General features: G+C 50.9%; 1 long non-coding RNA gene across 2 annotated transcripts in view; it reads left to right on the top strand.

Annotated features, from left to right (window-relative positions):
- Nucleotides 1-451: 451 nt before the first annotated feature.
- Nucleotides 452-21,152, top strand: part of LOC147084976 (uncharacterized) — a 34,745-nt gene continuing 14,044 nt past the window's right edge. For both annotated transcript variants that reach the window (XR_015075877.1, XR_015075878.1), the window contains exons 1-2: nucleotides 452-535; nucleotides 7,473-7,871. This is a non-coding gene — a long non-coding RNA (uncharacterized LOC147084976). The remainder of the gene's footprint in view (nucleotides 536-7,472; nucleotides 7,872-21,152) is intronic.

The raw sequence follows: 21,152 nt of genomic DNA, 5'->3' as shown, positions 1-21,152 counted from the left end.
TCCCGCCATAGGACTAACCGCCCTAATGGCTGGTTCAAAGATGGTTACGGTCATGGAATGAGCGTTAATCATGGCCATAAATCCTTCCACCACTTCATACAGTTCCCCAAAGGGAACAGTGTGAAGATATGTATGACGATGACATTGCTAAATAAATAAATGGAAATAAAAAAATTCTTTTAGGGCTTTTAAAAGTCTTTAAATTGCTTTAATTCTCTTTAAAACTACTTCAGATTACTCAAAATAATGTAAACATTTTTAAAAGTTTATAAAAGTTACCAAAATCTTCAAAAAACTTCCAACAACCTATTTAAACTGCTGCTTTGCATGTAAAAATCCTTAGCAGCTTGACAGAAACATTGGGGGCGTGTCCAGTGAAGCTGAGACCTCAAGGGGCGTGTCTCACTTACACTGCACGCTCCTGGCTTCGCGCTGGCTGCACTCCTGGGCGGCGTGACGTCATACGCTGCCCGGGAATGTGCTTTCTATTTCTGCAAGTTCAGGCGTCCCAGAAGCTGATCGGCACGAGCGCGGGGTAAGTGCAAATACGGGGCTTGCACGCGCTGCAAGCCCCGTTCTGGAATTTCTGGGCCATTATCTTTCTTTCTATCGTTGTTTCTTTCTTCCCTCAGGCTCGGTATCTCCGCTCTCACTGACTCTCTGTCGCCGGTTCTCCCGATTTTAATTGTTGCCCTCTTGCAGTGTTCCCCCTCAGGTTAGCACGCTCGGCTCAAATGTATACTTCCTTAGCGCCTTTCACCACCTCAGGACGACCCATAGTGCTTTATAGCTATTTACATATTTTGAATTGTAGTTAATGTTGCATTGTAGCAAACGCCGCAGCCATTTTGCGCAGAGCAAGCTCCCCCCAGCAGCAATGTGATAATGAGCAGATTATCTTTTTTTATTGAAAAATGTTGAATTAAATTTACAATTGTTGTTTTCCAACATATGTCTAATTATTGGTGTTGTCCTGTGAACAGGTAGGTTCTTCTGATTTGGTGTGTTGCAATATCAGAAGAGAGTTTGCCGTCAACTACTTTAATTTTCTTTGTGACCCTGCCTTTGCAACACAAAGCCACATTTCATTCACCAGTCTCTAGTTTCAGAACAAAGGCCTGTCTCTGTGGTAGTGTGGGCGGGCGGTCTATTTGGGCTCCAGTCGCTTTGGAAGCATGTTTTCGAATTCCACGGCTGCCAGACGTTGCTGGGTCAGTAACCAGGAAGTCGATGGTTCGAAACCTCCCTTTACAATATCCAATGAAAAACTTCAGTTGTTAATCACATACCACTCATTTTTATCTCACTTTACTTATACCAACTTCCTGCTTGCAATAAACACAAAAAAAATGCAACACAACTTTCAAATCAGTTGCATTCGCAACAACATAAGCTGCAAATGCTGCAAACACACAGCAGCCTTGGCCTTCCCCTTTCTGTCAACCCATTCCTGCAGCGCCGCCTCTCCACCACCAGAGTGTGCTCTTGGCCACAGTGAACTCGTAGCGTGTGGCCACAGTGAGATGATGGACAGTAAAACATACCGGTGGCCTAGAAATTCGGTGGGCTGCGCCACCAGTTAGCGCCCAAAGAGGGCACTTAGGGGGAGAAATTGGGTGAGTAGCACCACCTGTTAGCGCCTAAAGAGGCAGTCAGTGGCTGTAGCGCCACTGCCTGCGTCTACGGCGATATTCAGCAGGGGCGCTAATGGTGGCGTTAGGCATTTGCGCTGCTCCGCCGCTGATGATGTCATCAGTGTGCGCAGCACCCCAATCGTGACCCGTTCATGGCATTTGGTAGTGAACACTGCAGTTGCGCAGCTCGCTACCCGCGCCCGGTTCACGGGGCCTTAATGAGCCGGCAGCGGCGCAAGTTAAGGTGGCGGTGCGGGGCGGCCACTTTTTCGGTGCCCGCGTGCCAGCACCTCCATCCCCGGCCTCCTAACCCCCCCCCCCCGCGGCATTGCCGGCTGTTTCCCAAGAGCCCGGCACTTCTCCTTGGTGCCGGGCTCATTTGCCAGCACTCGCGCGATCGGGGCTCGCGCTGTTGCAGGCACCTCCCCCTTAACAGTGGGAGGAAGGCCTGCAGTACCGCAGCGTGCCGTGCCGCAGCGTGTGGCGCTGTGATAATCAGTTGCAGCGCCTTGAGCCTCGCCCCATGTCCACCGAGCGGCACTGAAACTGAATTTCTGACGATCGGTATCACTCCGATCGCTGTGCTAAATCCTGCGCTCCGCCGACTTTTGCCCCACTTTGGCACCCCAACCCAATTTCTAGGCCTAAGTGTGTTTAGCGCCACTGGCCACGCCTCCCGTGAAATTTAGAGGGGCGCTAATTGCGGAGTTAGCCGGTAGCGCTGCACCGCCACCGATGACATCTTCGGTGTGCGCAGTGCCCCGCTACCGCCCCGATCGCCAAATTTGATAGTGCACCCCCCCCCCCCCCGCTGTAATGCCGGTCGCTATTTGCGACCGGTTGAGTGGGGCCTACCTGTGGTGGTAGAGGAGCTGAGGAGCGGGGCGGCCATTTCTTTTGCTATCCGCCTGCCAGCACCTCTTCGCGCAGCTGTCCCCAGCCCCCTGAGCCACCCCCTCCGCGTTGTGCTCTCTGTGTCCCAGGAGCCCGGCACTTCTCCTTGGTGCCGGGTTCTTTTGCCGGTACTAGCGATCACCGATCGCACTGCAGCAGGCCCCTCCCCTTTAAGAAGGGGAGGAAGACCTGCAGTACCACAGCGCACCATGCTGCAGCGTGTGGCGCTGCAGCACGTTGTACTGCGAACTTCAGTTGCAGCACCCCAAGATGGACGCGAGGTGCCTCGAATAGCGCTGCACTTCCGTTTGGGGCACTCAAACTGAATTTCCAGCGGGCGCTCACGACTCCTTTCAGGGCAGTACTTCTGGTGCCCTGGCGAGACTGGCACCCCAAATGGGGCACCACCGAATTTCTAGGCCACCATCTTTAAACAACAGGGACAATGTTTACACAACATGGAACACATTTATACAACATGGAACACATTACACAACAGCGAACATCTTTACAAAGCAGTGAACATCTTTACACAACAGGGAAAGGCTTTTCAGAACAGTGACAATGTTTACGCAACTGTTAACACCTTCACACAACAGGGAGCAACTTTACATGGCAGAAAATATCTTTACAAACTAGGCAATATATTTACACAGCAGAAAACACCTTCATTCAAGTCTCTCTTGTCACCTCAGTCTCATTTTCCCTGTCACTCTATCTCCACCTCTGACTCCCTCGCAGTCTCCGCCTTTCCCTAATTCTCAGTCTCTCCCTCGTGTTATTCAGTATGTTTGTCTGTCTATCTAGGATTTATTCAGTGTCTTTCCCGTCCCTCCCAATGTGTGCCCTGAAAGTACCTTGATGGTTTTCTTTGGTCATTTAGTATCTGTCCCATTGTGGGTGGTGTAATACTGAGTGTCCTTGTGACATTGTGTAGCAAGGATAAGCCCCAAACATGTGTGTTCCTGTGTCCGGGACTCTGACCTATTTGAGGGCAATGATGTCGCTTTCAATAAAGCCTGGATGGTGAAATTTATCTCGCTAACACACAGCACTGATGGGCATGTGGGTATATGCAGCAGCCAACAGCACAGTGGTACAGTGGCAGCATTCTGGGCCCATAACCCAGCGGTCAATGGATCGAACTCATCCTTTGCTATATACTTTCTTATTTCTCAACCCAGCCAGGCAAGTTCAGTCTTCGTTCAGTGTGCTGATGGGTAAATTTGTAATGGGGACTAGGCTGGGTGATGGTGCAATGGGGAATGTGTCAAAGATTCAGTCGGAATGGGAATGAAGCTACAAGGCGGGGTGAAAAGTAATTGGGAGTGGGTTCCATGGAAACTGGGTAGACTGACGGTAAAATGGGGTCTTGGACGGTGTGTGAAGTTTCAATATATGGAGTGATAGTCTAATGGGAGCTGGTGGGGAAAGAAATGGAACTGGTCACAGTGAATGTGCAATGGTGAGCTCGCTGGTTGAAGGTGCAATGGTGATTGGGTTGGGTGATCGTGCAATGGGCACATGGCGGGGTGAAAGCTTGTGCGATCAGCAGGATGGTCTCCAGCATCTCACATACATCACTCGCGACCTCTACCAACAATAAAACAAGAGGAGCAACGGTGTGGGGAAACCGTCACCTCCAGATACCCAATCCCTTATTCACAGACAATCCTATCTTGGTGATACATCGCCTTCTGTCACCGCTTCTGGTTTAGAAATCTGGAATATCGTTCCTCCCATCCTCACCACAGCCCCATTGTCGGAACACATTCAGCACAACGACAACAGATTTCCAAGCAGGTGCCCCACCAGAACCTTCAGAGGGCAGCCAGGGATGGACAATACACTCTGCTTTGTGCACACTGCCTTGAATTGTCCACCTTCCCAAAACAAATTCTGATCTTATGCTGGCAGGTTCACTGGAACCAGAATGAAAAGTATTGATTTCATAGAATATCGCTTGAAATTACACACCACATTTATTAAATAGAGAAACACAAAAGTCGGCGTGTAACAGGCGAGCTGTGCGATCCCAACTAAGCTGAAATCTAACCGAAACCGACATTGCCAATTATCACCTCTTGTCAGTTCTGTAATTGTGCGCGACACTGAGAACTGTGGGCTGGTCTATTATATCACAACGAGGCCGATCACATCAGAGCAGCTTGTGGAGACAACTGCTTCAACTGGAGCAGCACAACGGGGCTCACCGGGGGGTCCTGAAACTGCAGCTAACGTGGCCTCTTTATCCACCATATCACTGAGAGCTGTGGGCGGGCCAACTGTATCGCGGGCCTTGGCTGTGAGAATGTAGATTAGGGTGCGGGGTGTACGGAATCAGACGAGAGAATGAACGGGAAGAAAGCGGAGTGTTTTATGGGTTGGCCGATGGCACGATTTCAGTTGTGAACCTAGCGGTGAAAGGGCAGGTATTCCACCAGAGGGAGTCAGGTGTCGGAGCAAATAACGACAGGGCTGGGCGACTGGGGCATCGAGTTCAGCAGATGAAGGACGGCAGCCTGTTCAGTGAATTGAGCGCAAAGGGTGTAAAATTCACACGTCCTGGGTTTGGGCTGTCAGGGCAGGGACAAGAGCAAAACCGGCAACTGGAGAGCCGATCTGATGGCAGCAGGAGCCATGGACAGGGTACGTTTGGGAATCGGGATGGTCACCAGGTGATGACAGGGCAGACACAGTAGACGGCCTGAAATTCCCTGGAGAAGGCAACTCAGAGGGTTTGTAAGAGACACGGGTGTGGACGCCCTGAGTCGGGATGGAGGCTGAGAAATGCTGGACTGGGGCCTTTCAGTTTACTGTCACTGCTGGTTTGTGATATGAGGGCTCAGAGCCAGCGGGTGAGGCGGGAGCTTTCAACATTGTCACCCTTCAGGGTTCCCTTTAAGAGAAAGTGCTGGAAGTGTGATGTGTTCAGAGGTTGCCCAGACTTCCTACAACCAGCCCCTCCCCCCCGCAGGAATCCAAACAAAAACTCGTTAGAAAACTAAAAACAAACAGGACATTGCAGCTCGGACAGATCACAAACTACTCGAACATGAACATCTCTCCCTTAGGGATCAGCAGCTTTCCTCCTCTTTGGGAACCACTTCTTCTCACCACCCGTGGGTATAAACGCATCTTCCCCTCTCCCGGGATTTAGCTACTGTTAACCACGCATATTGGGTCTTCTTTTCCAGCACCTTCCCCACTTGGGTATCAGCTCCTCTCCCGCGTGAGAGAGACCCCCTCTCCCCGGGGATTCACTCCTCTTCCTCAGTGTTCCATCCTCTCCACATGCAGGAATTAGCCCCGTTCCCTGTCAGTATCAACTCCCCCTTGTGGAATTCACCGCTCTCTATGTGGGATTTCGCCCCACTCCCCCTCGGGTACCAGCTCCTCCTCCTTTCCCAGGCGAGCATCAGCCATTCTCTCGCCGCGGGTATCAGACCCTCTCCCACTGATTTCTGCGGGTATGAATAGTCCTCACGGCCCTGGCACCTCTGTTCCTGTGTCTATCAGCCCCTCTTCCTCCATGAGGGTCTCTGCCCCAGTCCCACGTGGGTATCAGCCCCTCTCCTTATGTAATTCCTATCTGCCCCTCTGCCTATATAGTTGGTGTGAAGCCTGATTGGAAGGCCTCCTCCTCAGTATTCCATTTGCTCTTGTGTTCCCTGCAGCCTTTGCCTGTGTCACTCGAAGAAAAGAAGCCTGCACTGCAGCTGGACTCTCTGACCCCTGACTGAGGCAGTGACACACCAGGGACAAAGTTACTCAAGTACAGGATGTATCTCAAGGATATGCGTTGAAACACGTTATCCAAACATTACATAGATCATTGTGACGAAGCATTTGGAACAATGGGGCAGAAATTCCTCCCCAAATGCATGAGTACGGAAGGGGTACTCACGTGTCTGGCCGGAGATAATGACAGTTTTCAGCATGCACAGCGCATGCGCTGAAAACCAGCATTTCCTCTCCTCTAACCCAAGAGTTGAAGAGGCTAGCGCGTGCGCTGTAGGGGGCAGCGCGTGTGTCTTGGATTTCCTCTGTTTTGGGGGATTTGCGCATGTGTAAAGGCCTCCGGTCTTTACGCTTGTAAAAAGCACACGTAAGCATTTATTTTTACAGGTAAGTGGTGTTTTAGTGCAATTTAGAAATTTTTTCCACAGGTTTATTAATTTAAAGAATCTACAATAAGGTAAGTTTAGTTTTAGACACTTTTTATTAAAAATTTATTTTTTCAAAAAAAAATTATTGTTTAAATTATTTTTTTAAACTTATTTATACTTAATTTAATAATTGGGATGTTTTTTAAAATGTTATTTAAAGTTTAAGTAGTGTTTTGGGGTGCAGTACTTCACATGAGTTTGACAGTTCTTACTCTCAAACTTATGAATGAAGTTTCCCCTCCCCTGATTGGCTGCAGAGTGCTCACCTGATCCCAGCCAGCACATCGCACTAACTACGCCGCTGGGTCAGGTTAGCACTGCGCACTGACATCTGAACCGGGCCTGTGACAGGAAATCCACTGCGGGCCAGGTTTCAGATGTCGGCGCGCCGGGTAAGTGCACATCGGGGGCTTGCACGCGCGGCAAGCCCCCGACACCAAGTTCTGGACCATTATGTACAGTTCTGGCCAACGTAGTTTCCTATGATGCAATGGGAAGAGTTGATCAGAATTCCAACGGTAATTCCAGGGTTTACGGCTTTAGGTTATAATGAGCACGGACACAAAAACTTCACTGAATCTCATTGAAAAGTAAAGACTATGGAACAGATTCCAAGACAAATTAGCTGAGTAATTCGTTGTAAGATATCTTGAAAAGCTCTGGTGAAGTGTGGACAAATTCAGGCTGTCCCTGGGCTGCAGTAGTGTTGCAAAGCACAGCCTTATGTTGGGAGGACCTGGGATGATCACTGATAACGTTTTTTTTATATAAACAGCAGAGTCAGAGAGAATAAGAACTCCCCGAAATGGACAGAGACTCAGGAAGATTCTCGCGATAAAATGAAACACTCCCAATGTGTCGTCTCAACCCGGCATAGCACAGGAAGTACTAGATGTCCCAGTGCAACAGCATCACAGCAGGACACCAAGTGATGGAAGTTTATCCTCCAAAGGAAAATTCCTATCCCAGGACACCAGCTGATGAATGTCGTCACAATTTCACAATAGCTCGACAAAAGGAAAGGATGTTGCAATCCAAAGAGATTGTGACCGGTTAAAACTCGAGGCAGTGCTCAGTGGGAGCTATTGGCGGGGAATCGTTGGCAGTCAGCAGTCTCAGGTCAACTGCACTGAAGAAGGCTAAACATCACTGAGAGGCACTGAGAGATTCCAAGGTAAGTTTTCTAGCTACATTTTTAGATTGGTAAGCAGCGGCAGCCTTTACAATCTTATTGTACTGCTTTCTCATAGAAGCAGCTACACCAGCTCTGAAAGGTCAGAAATTAATTTTTCTATTTGTCATAAAGCAGTTTCTTTATCAATATGAAGAATTCTCATTTAAAATTTGAAGGCCAATTTCTTTTCAATTTTAAATCAATTCCATGTCCAGTTACATAATTTGAGCTGCTGCATGTTACAAATGGTAAATCTGAATGAGAACCACATCCTCAGAGAAATGCAGCTCCACTGTTGTAACTTGGCTGAATCGGGTTTCTGCCGCAATTATGGTGAAGTTACAGTGGTAGAGCGGGTGGAGCGACCAGGACACTGCAGGTTCACTCATGTTCATTCAATCTGTATGTCTGCATAACTGTGTTTCTCCTCCCCTATTCACCCTCTAACCTGTATCCATCGTTCCTCCTCTCATTCTGTTACTCCCCTTTTATACTTCGGTTCGCTTCTCATCCTCTCTCACAACCCTCTAAACTCCTGGTCCTGTCTTATTCTCTGTCTCAGCTTTAACCTTCTCACCATCCTCTCCTATTCTCTCTCTCCATTTTATGTCCATCGTTTGCCTCTCTCAATCTCTGTCTCCCAGTTAATCTCCTGGTTTTCATCATTTATTCTCTCTTATATCAACCAGGTTCCCCTATCCCAGGCATTAACACCCCGTTCTATGGCTGCTTCCCCTCTCTCATTCCCTCTCTCTATCATCCTCCTGCTCCCCCTCTCTCATTCCCTCTCTCCATCATCCTCCTGCTTCCCCTCTCTCATTCCCTCTCTCTATCATCCTCCTGCTTCCCCTCTCTCATTCCCTTTCTCTATCATCCTCCTGCTTCCCCTCTCTCATTCCCTCTCTCCATCATCCTCCTGCTTCCCCTCTCTCTATCATCCTCCTGCTTCCCCTCTCTCATTCCCGCTCTCTATCATCCTCCTGCTTCCTCTCTCTCATTCCCTCTCTCTATCATCCTCCTGCTTCCCCTCTCTCATTCTCTCTCTCTATCATCCTCCTGCTCCCCCTCTCTCATTCCCGCTCTCCATCATCCTCCTGCTTCCCCTCTCTCATTCCCTCTCTCTATCATCCTCCTGCTTCCCCTCTCTCATTCCCTCTCTCTATCATCCTCCTGCTTCCTCTCTCTCATTCCCTCTCTCTATCATCCTCCTGCTTCCCCTCTCTCATTCCCTCTCTCCATCATCCTCCTGTTTCCCCTCTCTCATTCCCTCTCTCTATCATCCTCCTGCTTCCCCTCTCGCATTCCCCCTCTCTATCATCCTCCTGCTTCCCCTCTCTCATTCCCTCTCTCTATCATCCTGCTGCTTCTCCTCTCTCATTCCCTCTCTCTATCATCCTCCTGCTTTCTTTCTCTCATTCCCTCTCTCTATCATCCTCCTGCTTCTCCTCTCTCATTCACTCTCTCTGTCATCCTCCTGCTCCCCCTCTCTCATTCCCTCTCTCTGTCATCCTCCTGCTTCCCCTCTCTCATTCCCTCTCTCTATCATCCTGCTGCTTCTCCTCTCTCATTCCCTCTCTCTATCATCCTCCTGCTTTCTTTCTCTCATTCACTCTCTCTATCATCCTCCTGCTTCCCCTCTCTCATTCCCTCTCTCTATCATCCTCCTGCTTCCCCTCTCTCATTCCTTCTCTCTATCATCCTCCTGCTTCCCCTCTCTCATTCCCTCTCTATCATCCTCCTGCTTCACCCTCTCTCATTCCTTCTCTCTATCATCCTCCTGCTTCCCCTCTCTCATTCCCTCTCTCTATCATCCTCCTGCTTCCCCTCTGTCATTCCCTCTCTCTATCATCCTCCTGCTCCCCCTCTCTCATTCCCTCTCTCTGTCATCCTCCTGCTTCCCCTCTCTCATTCCCTCTCTCTATCATCCTCCTGCTTCACCCTCTCTCATTCCTTCTCTCTATCACCCTCCTGCTTCCCCTCTCTCATTCCCCCTCTCTATCATCCTCCTGCTTCCCCTCTCTCATTCCCTCTCTCTATCATCCTCCTGCTTCCCCTCTCTCATTCCCTCTCTCTATCATCCTCCAGCTTCCCCTCTCTCATTCCCTCTCTCTATCATCCTCTTGCTTCCCCTCTCTCATTCCCTCTCTCTATCACCCTCCTGCTTCTCCTCTCTCATTCCCTCTCTCTATCATCCTCCAGCTTCCCCTCTCTCATTCCCCCTCTCTATCATCCTCCTTCTTCCCCTCTCTCATTCCCTCTCTCTATCATCCTCCTGCTTCCCCAATCTCATTCCCTCTCTCTATCATCCTCCTGCTTCCCCAATCTCATTCCCTCTCTCTATCATCCTCCTGCTTCCCCTCTCTCAATCCCTCTCTCTATCATCCTCCTGCTTCCCCTCTCTCATTCCCTCTCTCTATCATCCTCCTGCTTCCCGTCTCTCATTCCCTCTCTCTATCATCCTCCTGCTTCCACTCTCTCATTCCCTCTCTCTATCATCCTCCTGCTTCCCCTCTCTCATTCCCTCTCTCTATCATCCTCCTGCTTCCCCTCTCTCATTCCCTCTCTCTATCATCCTCCAGCTTCCGCTCTCTCATTCCCTCTCTCTATCATCCTCCTGCTTCCCCTCTCTCATTCCCCCTCTCTATCATCCTCCTGCTTCCCCTCTCTCATTCACTCTCTCTATCATCCTCCTGCTCCCCCTCTCTCATTCCCTCTCTCTATCATCCTCCTGCTCCCCCTCTCACATTCCCTCTCTCTGTCATCCTCCTGCTTCCCCTCTCTCATTCCCTCTCTCTATCATCCTCCTGCTCCCCCTCTCTCATTCCCTCTCTCTATCATCCTCCTGCTTCCCCTCTCTCATTCCCTCTCTCTATCATCCTCCTGCTCCCCCTCTCTCATTCCCTCTCTCTATCATCCTCCTGCTTCCCCTCTCTCATTCTCTCTCTCTATCATCCTCCAGCTTCCCATCTCTCATTCACTCTCTCTATCATCCTCCTGCTCCCCCTCTCACATTCCCTCTCTCTGTCATCCTCCTGCTTCCCCTCTCTCATTCCCTCTCTCTATCATCCTCCTGCTCCCCCTCTCTCATTCCCTCTCTCTATCATCCTCCTGCTTCCCCTCTCTCATTCCCTCTCTCTATCATCCTCCTGCTTCCCCTCTCTCATTCCCTCTCTCTATCATCCTCCTGCTTCACCTTTCTCATTCCCTCTCTCTATTACCCTCCTGCTTCCCCTCTCTCATTCCCTCTCTCTATCATCCTCCTGCTTCCCCTCTCTCATTCCCTCTCTCTATCATCCTCCTGCTCCCCCTCTCTCATTCCCTCTCTCTATCATCCTCCTGCTTCCCCTCTCTCATTCCCTCTCTCTATCATCCTCCTGCTTCACCTTTCTCATTCCCTCTCTCTATCACCCTCCTGCTTCCCCTCTCTCATTCCCTCTCTCTATCATCCTCCTGCTTCCCCTCTCTCATTCCCTCTCTCTATCATCCTCCTGCTTCCCCTCTCTCATTCCCTCTCTCTATCATCCTCCTGCTTCCCCTCTCTCACTCCTTCTCTCTATCATCCTCCTGCTTCCACTCTCTCATTCCCTCTCTCTATCATCCTCCTGCTTCCCCTCTCTCATTCCCTCTCTCTATCATCCTCCTGCTTCCCCTCTCTCATTCCCTCTCTCTATCATCCTCCTGCTTCCCCTCTCTCATTCCCTCTCTCTATCATCCTCCTGCTTCCCCTCTCTCATTCCCTCTCTCTATCATCCTCCTGCTTCCCCTCTCTCATTCCCCCTCTCTATCATCCTCCTGCTTACCCTCTCTCATTCCCTCTCTCTATCATCCTCCTGCTTCCCCTCTCTCATTCCCTCTATCATCCTCCTCCTTCCCCTCTCTCATTCCCTCTCTCCGTCATCCTCCTGCTTCCCCTCTCTCATTCCCTCTCTCTATCATCCTCCTGCTTCCCCTCTCTCATTCCCTCTCTCTATCATCCTCCTGCTTCCCCTCTCTCATTCCCTCTCTCTATCATCCTCCTCCTTCCCCTCTCTCATTCCCTCTCTCTATCATCCTCCTGCTTCCCCTCTCTCATTCCCTTTCTCTATCATCCTCCTGCTTCCCCTCTCTCATTCCCTCTATCATCCTCCTCCTTCCCCTCTCTCATTCCCTCTCTCCGTCATCCTCCTGCTTCCCCTCTCTCATTCCCTCTCTCTATCATCCTCCTGCTTCCCCTCTCTCATTCCCTCTCTCTATCATCCTCCTCCTTCCCCTCTCTCATTCCCTCTCTCTATCATCCTCCTGCTTCCCCTCTCTCATTCCCTCTCTCTATCATCCAACTGCTTCCCCTCTCTCATTCCCTCTCTCTATCATCCTCCTCCTTCCCCTCTCTCATTCCCTCTCTCTATCATCCTCCTGTTTCCCCTCTCTCATTCCCTCTCTCTCTCATCCTCCTGCTTCCCCTCTCTCATTCCCTCTCTCTATCATCCTCCTGCTCCCCCTCTCTCATTTCCTCTCTCTATCATCCTCCTGCTTCCTCTCTCTCATTCCCTCTCCCTATTATTCTCCTGTTTCCCCTCTCTCATTCCCTCTCTCTCTCATCCTCCTGCTTCCCCTCCCTCATTCTCTCTCTCTATCATCCTCATGCTTCCCCTCTCTCATTCCCTCTCTCTATCATCCTCCTGTTCCCCCTCTCTCATTCTCGCTCTCTATCATCCTCATGCTTCCCCTCGCTCATTCCCTCTCTCTATCATCCTCCTGCTCCCTCTCTCTCTATCCCTCTCTCTATCATCCTCCTGCTCCCTCTCTCTCTATCCCTCTCTCTATCATCCTCCTGTTCCCCCTCTCTCATTCTCTCTCTCTATCATCCTCCTGCTTCCCCTCTCTCATTCCCTCTCTCTATCATCCTTCTGCTTCTCCTCTCTCATTCACTCTCTCTATCATCCTCCTGCTTCCCCTCTCTCATTCCCTCTCTCTATCATCCTCCTGCTTCCCCTCTCTCATTCCCTCTCTCTATCATCCTCCTGCTTCCCCTCTCTCATTCCCTCTCTCTATCATCCTCCTGCTTCCCCTGTCTCATTCCCTCTCTCTATCATCCTCCTGCTTCCCCTCTCTCATTCCCTCTCTCTATCATCCTCCTGCTTCCCCTCATTATTTCCCTCTCTCTATCATCCTCCTGCTTCCCCACTCTCATTCCCTCTCTCTATCATCCTCCTGCTTCCCCTCTCTCATTCCCTCTCTCTATCATCCTCCTGCTTCCCCTCTCTCATTCCCTCTCTCTATCATCCTCCTGCTTCGCCTCTCTCATTCCCTCTCTCTATCATCCTCCTGCTTCCTCTCTCTCATTCCCTCTCTCTATCTTCCTGCTGTTCCCCTTCTCTCAATCCCTCTCTCTATCATCCTCCTGCTTCCCCTCTCTCATTCCCTCTCTCTATCATCCTCCTGCTCCCTCTCTCTCTATCATCCTCATGCTTCCCCTCTCTCATTCCCTCTCTCTATCATCCTCCTGCTTCCCCTCTCTCATTCCCTCTCTCTATCATCCTCCTGCTTCCCCTCTCTCATTCCCTCTCTCTATCTACCTCCTGCTTCCCCTCTCTCATTCCCTCTGTCTATCATCCTCCTGCTTCCCCTCTCTCATTCCCTCTCTCTATCATCCTCCTGCTTCCCCTCTCTCATTCCCTCTCTCTATCATCCTCCTGCTTCCCCTCTCTCATTCCCTCTCTCTATCATCCTCCTGCTTCCCCTCTCTCATTCCCTCTCTCTATCATCCTCCTGCTTCCCCTCTCTCATTCCCTCTCTCTATCATCCTCCTGCTTCCCCTCTCTCATTCCCTCTCTCTATCATCCTCCTGCTTCCCCTCCCTCATTCCCTCTCTCTATCTACCTCCTGCTTCCCCTCTCTCATTCCCTCTCTCTATCATCCTCCTGCTTCCCCTCTCTCATTCCCTCTCTCTATCATCCTCCTGCTTCCCCTCTCTCTTTCCCTCTCTCTATCATCCTCCTGCTTCCCCTCTCTCATTCCCTCTCTCAATCATCCTCCTGCTTCCCCTCTCTCATTCCCTCTCTCTATCATCCTCATGCTTCCCCTCTCTCATTCCCTCTCTCTATCATCCTCCTGCTCCCCCTCTCTCATTCTCTCTTTCTATCATCCTCCTGCTTCCCCTCTCTCATTCCCTCTCTCTATCATCCTCCTGCTTCCCCTCCCTCATTCCCTCTCTCTATCTACCTCCTGCTTCCCCTCTCTCATTCCCTCTGTCTACCATCCTCCTGCTTCCCCTCTCTCATTCCCTCTCTCTATCATGCTCCTGCTTCCCCTCTCTCATTCCCTCTCTCTATCATCCTCCTGCTTCCTCTCTCTCATTCACTCTCTATCATTCTCCTGTTTCCCCTCTCTCATTCCCTCTCTCTATTATCCTCCTGCTTCCTCTCTCTCATTCCCTCTCTCTATCTTCCTGCTGTTCCCCTTCTCTCAATCCCTCTCTCTATCATCCTCCGGCCTCCCCTCTCTCATTCCCTCTCTCTATCATCCTCCGGCCTCCCCTCTCTCATTCCCTCTATCTATCATCCTCCTGCTTCCCCTCTCTCATTCCCTCTCTCTATCATCCTCCTGCTTCCCCTCTCTCATTCCCCCTCCCTATCATCCTCCTGCTCCCCCTCTCTCATTCCCTCTCTCTATCATCCTCCTGCTTCCCCTCTCTCATTCCCTCTCTATCATCCTCCTGCTTCCCCTCTCTCATTCCCTCTCTCTATCATCCTCCTGCTTCCCCTCTCTCATTCCCTCTCTCTATCATCCTCCTGCTTCCCCTCTCTCATTCCCTCTCTCTATCATCCTCCTGCTTCCCCTTTCTCATTCCCTCTCTCTATCATCCTCCTGCTTCCCCTCTCTCATTCCCTCTCTCTTTCATCCTCCTGCTTCCTCTATCTCATTCCCTCTCTCTATCATCCTCCTGCTTCCCCTCTCTCATTCCCTCTCTCTATCACCCTCCTGCTTCCCCTCTCTCATTCCCTCTCTCTATCATCCTTCTGCTCCCCTCTCTCACTTCCTCTCTCTATCATCCTCCTGCTTCCCCTCTCTCATTCCCTCTCTCTATCATCCTCCTGCTTCCCCTCTCTCATTCCCTTTCTCTATCATCCTCCTGCTTCCCCTTTCTCATTCCCTCTCTCTATCATCCTCCTGCTTCCCCTCTCTCATTCCCTCTCTCTATCACCCTCCTGCTTCCCCTCTCTCATTCCCTCTCTCTATCATCCTCCTGTTTCCACTCTCTCATTCCCTCTCTCTCTCATCCTCCTGCTACCCCTCTCTCATTCCCTCTCTCTATCATCCTCCTGCTCCCCCTCTCTCATTCCCTCTCTCTATCATCCTCCTGTTCCCCCTCTCTCATTCTCTCTCTCTATCATCCTCATGCTTCGCCTCTCTCATTCCCTCTCTCTATCATCCTCCTGTTCCCCCTCTCTCATTCTCTCTCTCTATCATCCTCATACTTCCCTTCTCTCATTCCCTCTCTCTATCATCCTCCTGCTCCCTCTCTCTCTATCCCTCTATCATCCTCCTGTTCCCCCTCTCTCATTCTCTCTCTCTATCATCCTCATGCTTCCCCTCTCTCATTCCCTCTCTCTATCATCTTCCTGCTTCCCCTCTCTCATTCCCTCTCTCTATCATCCTCCTGTTCCCCCACTCTCATTCTCTCTCTCCTTTCATCCTCCTGCTTCCCCTCTCTCATTCCCTCTCTCTATCATCCTCCTGCTTCCCGTCTCTCATTCCCTCTCTCTATCATTCTTCTGCTTCCCCTGTCTCATTCCCTCTCTCTATCATCCTCCTGCTTCCCCTCTTTCATTCCCTCTCTCTATCATCCTCCTGCTTCCCCTCTCTCATTCCCTCTCTCTATCATCCTCCTGCTTCCCCTCTCTCCTTCCCTCTCTCTATCATGCTCCTGCTTTCGCTCTCTCATTCCCTCTCTCTATCATCCTCCAGCTTCCCCTCTCTCATTCCCTCTCTCTATCATCCTCCTGTTTCCCCTCTCTCATTCCCTCTCTCTATCATCCTCCTGCTTCCCCTCTCTCATTCCCTCTCTCTATCATCCTCCAGCTTCCCCTCTCTCATTCCCTCTCTCTATCATCCTCCTGCTTCCCCTCTCTCATTCCCTCTCTCTATCATCCTCCTGCTTCCTCTCTCTCATTCCCTCTCTCTATCTTCCTGCTGTTCCCCTTCTCTCAATCCCTCTCTCTATCATTCTCCGGCTTCACCTCTCTCATTCCCTCTCTCTATCATCTTCCAGCTTTCCCTCTCTCATTCCCTCTCTCTATCAACCTCCTGCTTCCCCTCTCTCATTCTCTCTCTCTATCATCCTCCTGCTTCCCCTCTCTCATTCCCTCTCTCTATCATCCTCCTGCTTCCCCTCTCTCATTCCCTCTCTCTATCATCCTCCTGCTTCCCCTCTCCCATTCACTCTTTCTATCATCCTCCTGCTTCCCCTCTCTCATTCCCTCTCTCTATCATCCTCCTGCTTCCCCTCTCTCATTCTCTCTCTCTATCATCCTCATGCTTCCCCTCTCTCATTCCCTCTCTCTATCATCCTCCTGTTCCCCCTCTCTCATTCTCTCTCTCTATCATCCTCATGCTTCCCTTCTCTCATTCCCTCTCTCTATCATCCTCCTGCTTCCCCTCTCTCATTCCCTCTCTCTATCATCCTCCTGTTCCCCCACTCTCATTCTCTCTCTCCTTTCATCCTCCTGCTTCCCCTCTCTCATTCCCTCTCTCTATCATCCTTCTGCTTCCCCTGTCTCATTCCCTCTCTCTCTCATCCTCCTGCTTCCCCTCTCTCATTCCCTCTCTCTATCATCCTCCTGCTTCCCCTCTCTCATTCCCTCTCTCTATCATCCTCCTGCTTCCCCTCTCTCATTCCCTCTCTCTATCATCCTCCTGCTTCCCCTCTCTCATTCCCTCTCTCTATCATCCTCCTGCTTCCCCTCTCTCATTCCCTCTCTCTATCATCCTCCTGCTTCCCCTCTCTCATTCCCTCTCTCTATCATCCTCCTGCTTCCCCTCTCTCATTCCCTCTCTCTATCATCCTCCTGCTTCCCTTCTCTCATTCCCTCTCTCTATCATCCTCCTGCTTCCCCTGTCTCATTCCCTCTCTCTATCATCCTCCTGCTTCCCCTCTCTCATTCCCTCTCTCTATCATCCTCCTGCTTCCCCTCTCTCATTCCCTCTCTCTATCATCCTCCTGCTTCCCTTCTCTCATTCACTCTCTCTATCATCCTCCTGCTTCCCCTGTCTCATTCCCTCTCTCTATCATCCTCCTGCTTCCCCTCTCTCATTCCCTCTCTCTATCATCCTCCTGCTTCCCCTCTCTCATTCCCTCTCTCTATCATCCTCCTGCTTCCCCTCTCTCATTCCCTCTCTCTATCATCCTCCTGCTTCCCCTCTCTCATTCCCTCTCTCTATCATCCTCCTGCTTCCCCTCATTCTTTCCCTCTCTCTATCATCCTCCTGCTTCCCCTCCCTCATTCCCTCTCTCTATCTACCTCCTGCTTCCCCTCTCTCATTCCCTCTCTCTATCATCCTCCTGCTTCCCCTCCCTCATTCCCTCTCTCTATCACCCTCCTGCTTCCCCTCTCTCATTCCCTCTCTCTATCATCCTCCTGCTTCCCCTCTCTCATTCCCTCTCTCTATCACCCTCCTGCTTCCCCTCTCTCATTCCCTCTCTCTATCATCCTCCTGCTTCCCCTCTCTCATTCCCTCTCTCTATCATCCTCCTGCTCCCCTCTCTCACTTCCTCTCTCTATCATCCTCCTGCTTCCCCTCCCTCATTCCCTCTCTCTATCACCCTCCTGCTTCCCCTCTCTCATTCCCTCTCTCTATCATCCTCCTGCTTCCCCTCTCTCATTCCCTCTCTCTATCATCCTCCTGCTCCCCTCTCTCACTTCCTCTCTCTATCATCCTCCTGCTCCCCTCTTTCATTCCCTCTCTCTATCATCCTCCTGCTTCCCCTCTCTCATTCCCTCTCTCTATCATCCTCCTGCTTCCTCTCTCTCATTCCCTCTCTCTCTCATCCTCCTGCGTCCCCTCTCTCATTCCCTCTCTCTATCATCCTCCTGTTCCCCCTCTCTCATTCTCTCTCTCTATCATCCTCATGCTTCCCCTCTCTCATTCCCTCTCTCTATCATCCTCCTGCTTCCCCTCTCTCATTCCCTCTCTCTATCATTCTGCTGCTTCCCCTCTCTCATTCCCTCTGTCTATCATCCTCCTGCTTCCCCTCTCTCATTCCCTCTCGCTATCATCCTCCTGCTTCCCCTCTCTCATTCCCTCTCTCTATCATCCTCCTGCTTCCCCTCTCTCATTCCCTCTCTCTATCATCTTCCTGCTTCCCCTCTCTCATTCACTCTCTCTATCATCCTCCTGCTTCCCCTCTCTCATTCCCTCTCTCTATCATCCTCCTGCTTCCCCTCTCTCATTCCCTCTCGCTATCATCCTCCTGCTTCCCCTCTCTCATTCCCTCTCTCTATCATCCTCCTGCTTCCCCTCTCTCATTCCCTCTCTCTATCATCTTCCTGCTTCCCCTCTCTCATTCACTCTCTCTATCATCCTCCTGCTTCCCCTCTCTCATTCCCTCTCTCTATCATCCTCCTGCTTCCCCTCATTCTTTCCCTCTCTCTATCATCCTCCTGCTTCCCCTCTCTCATTCCCTGTCTCTATCATCCTTCTGCTTCCCCTCTCTCATTCCCGCTCTCTATCATCCTCCTGCTTCCCCTCTCTCATTCCCTCTATCATCCTCCTGTTCCCCCTCTCTCATTCTCTCTCTCTATCATCCTCATGCTTCCCCTCTCTCATTCCCTCTCTCTATCATCCTCCTGCTTCCCCTCTCTCATTCTCTCTCTCTATCATCCTCATGCTTCCCCTGTCTCATTCCCTCTCTCTATCATCCTTCTGCTTCCCCTCTCTCATTCCCTCTCTCTATCATCCTCCTGCTTCCCCTCTCTCATTCCCTCTCTCTATCACCCTCATGCTTCCCCTCTCTCATTCTCTCTCTCTATCATCCTCATGATTCCCCTGTCTCATTCCCTCTCTCTATCATCCTTCTGCTTCCCCTCTCTCATTCCCTCTCTCTATCATCCTCCTGCTTCCCCTCTCTCATTCCCTCTCTCTATCACCCTCATGCTTCCCCTCTCTCATTCCCTCTCTCTATCATCCTTCTTCTTCCCCTCTCTCATTCCCTCTCTCTATCATCCTCCTGCTTCCCCTCTCTCATTCTCTCTCTCTATCATCCTCATGCTTCCCCTCTCTCATTCCCTCTCTCTGTCATCCTCCTGCTTCTCCTCTCTCATTCCCTCTCTCTATCATCCTCCTGCTTCCCCTCTCTCATTTCCTCTCTCTCTCATCCTCCTGCTTCCTCTCTCTCATTCCCTCTGTCTATCATCCTCCTGCTTCCCCTCTCTCATTCTGTCTCTCTATCATCCTCCTACTTCCCCTCTCTCGTTCCCTCTCTCTATCATCCTCCTGCTTCCCCTCTCTCATTCCCTCTCTCTATCATCCTCCTGCTCCCCCCTCTCATTCCCTCTCTCTATCATCCTCCTGCTTCCACTCTCTCATTCACTCTCTCTATCATCCTCCTGCTTCCCCTCTCTCATTCCCTCTCTCTATCATCCTCCTGCTTCCCCTCTCTCATTCCCTCTCTCTCTCATCCTCCTGCTTCCCCTCTCTCATTCCCTCTCTCTATCATCCTCCTGCTTCCCCTCTCTCATCCCCTCTCTCTATCATCCTCCTGCTTCCACTCTCTCATTCCCTCTCTCTATCATCCTCCAGCTTCCCTCTCTCATTCCCTGTCTCTATCATCCTCCTGCTTCGCCTCTCTCATTCCCTCTCTCTATCATCCTCCTGCTTCCCCTCTCTCATTCCCTCTCTCAATCATCCTCCTGCTTCCCCTCTCTCATTCCCTCTCTCTATCATCCTCCTGCTTCCCCTCTCTCATTCACTCTCTCTATCATCCTCCTGCTTCCCCTCTCTCATTCCCTCTCTCTGTCATCCTCCTGCTTCCCCTCTCTCATTCCCTCTCTCTATCGTCCTCCTGCTTCCCCTCTCTCATTCCCTCTCTCTATCACCCTCCTGCTTCTCCTCTCTCATTCCCTCTCTCTATCATCCTCCTGCTCCCCCTCTCTCAGTCACTCTCTCTATCATCCTCCTGCTCCCCCTCTCTCAGTCACTCTCTCTATCATCCTCCAGCTTCCCCTCTCTCATTCCCTCTCTCTATCATCCTCCTGCTTCCCCTCTCTCATTCCCTCTCTCTATCATCCTCCTGCTTCCCCTCTCTCATTCCCTCTATCGTCCTCCTGCTCCCCCTCTCTCATTCCCTCTCTCTATCATCCTCCTGCTTCCCCTCTCTCATTCCCTCTCTCTATCATCCTCCTGCTTCCACTCTCTCATTCCCTCTTTCTATCATCCTCCTGCTTCCCCTCTCTCATTCCCTCTCTCTATCATCCTCCTGCTTCCCCTCTCTCATTCCCTCTCTCTATCATCCTCCTGCTTCCCCTCTCTCATTCCCTCTATCGTCCTCCTGCTCCCCCTCTCTCATTCCCTCTCTCTATCATCCTCCTGCTTCCCCTCTCTCATTCCCTCTCTCTATCATCCTCCTGCTTCCACTCTCTCATTCCCTCTTTCTATCATCCTCCTGCTTCCACTCTCTCATTCCCTCTTTCTATCGTCCTCCTGCTCCCCCTCTCTCATTCCCTCTCTCTATCATCCTCCTGCTTCCCCTCTCTCATTCCCTCTCTCTATCATCCTCCTGCTTCCACTCTCTCATTCCCTCTTTCTATCATCCTCCTGCTTCCCCTCTCTCATTTCCTCTCTCTTTCATCCTCCTGCTTCCCCTCTCTCATTCCCTCTCTCTATCATCCTCCTGCTTCCACTCTCTCATTCCCTCTTTCTATCATCCTCCTGCTTCCCCTCTCTCATTCCCTCTCTCTATCATCCTCCTGCTTCCCCTCTCTCATTCCCTCTCTCTATCATCCTCCTGCTTCCCATCTCTCATTTCCTCTCTCTATCATCCTCCTGCTTCCCCTCTCCCATTCCCTCTCTCTATCATCCTCCTGCTTCCCCTCTCCCATTCCCTCTCTCTATCATCCTCCTGCTTCCCCTCTCCCATTCCCTCTCTCTATCATCCTCCTGCTTCCCCTCTCCCATTCCCTCTCTCTATCATCCTCCTGCTTCCCATCTCTCATTTCCTCTCTCTTTCATCCTCCTGCTTCCCCTCTCTCATTCCCTCTCTCTATCATCCTCCTGCTTCCCCTCTCTCATTCCCTCTCTCTATCA

This window comes from Somniosus microcephalus, unplaced genomic scaffold (assembly GCF_052327205.1).
Source record: "Somniosus microcephalus isolate GS21.2 unplaced genomic scaffold, FLI_Smic_1.0 unresolved_chr9, whole genome shotgun sequence".
Classification (NCBI taxonomy): Eukaryota; Metazoa; Chordata; class Chondrichthyes; order Squaliformes; family Somniosidae; genus Somniosus; species Somniosus microcephalus.
Note: the sequence above shows the minus strand (reverse complement) of the source record. Positions and strands in the feature narration are given on the sequence as shown.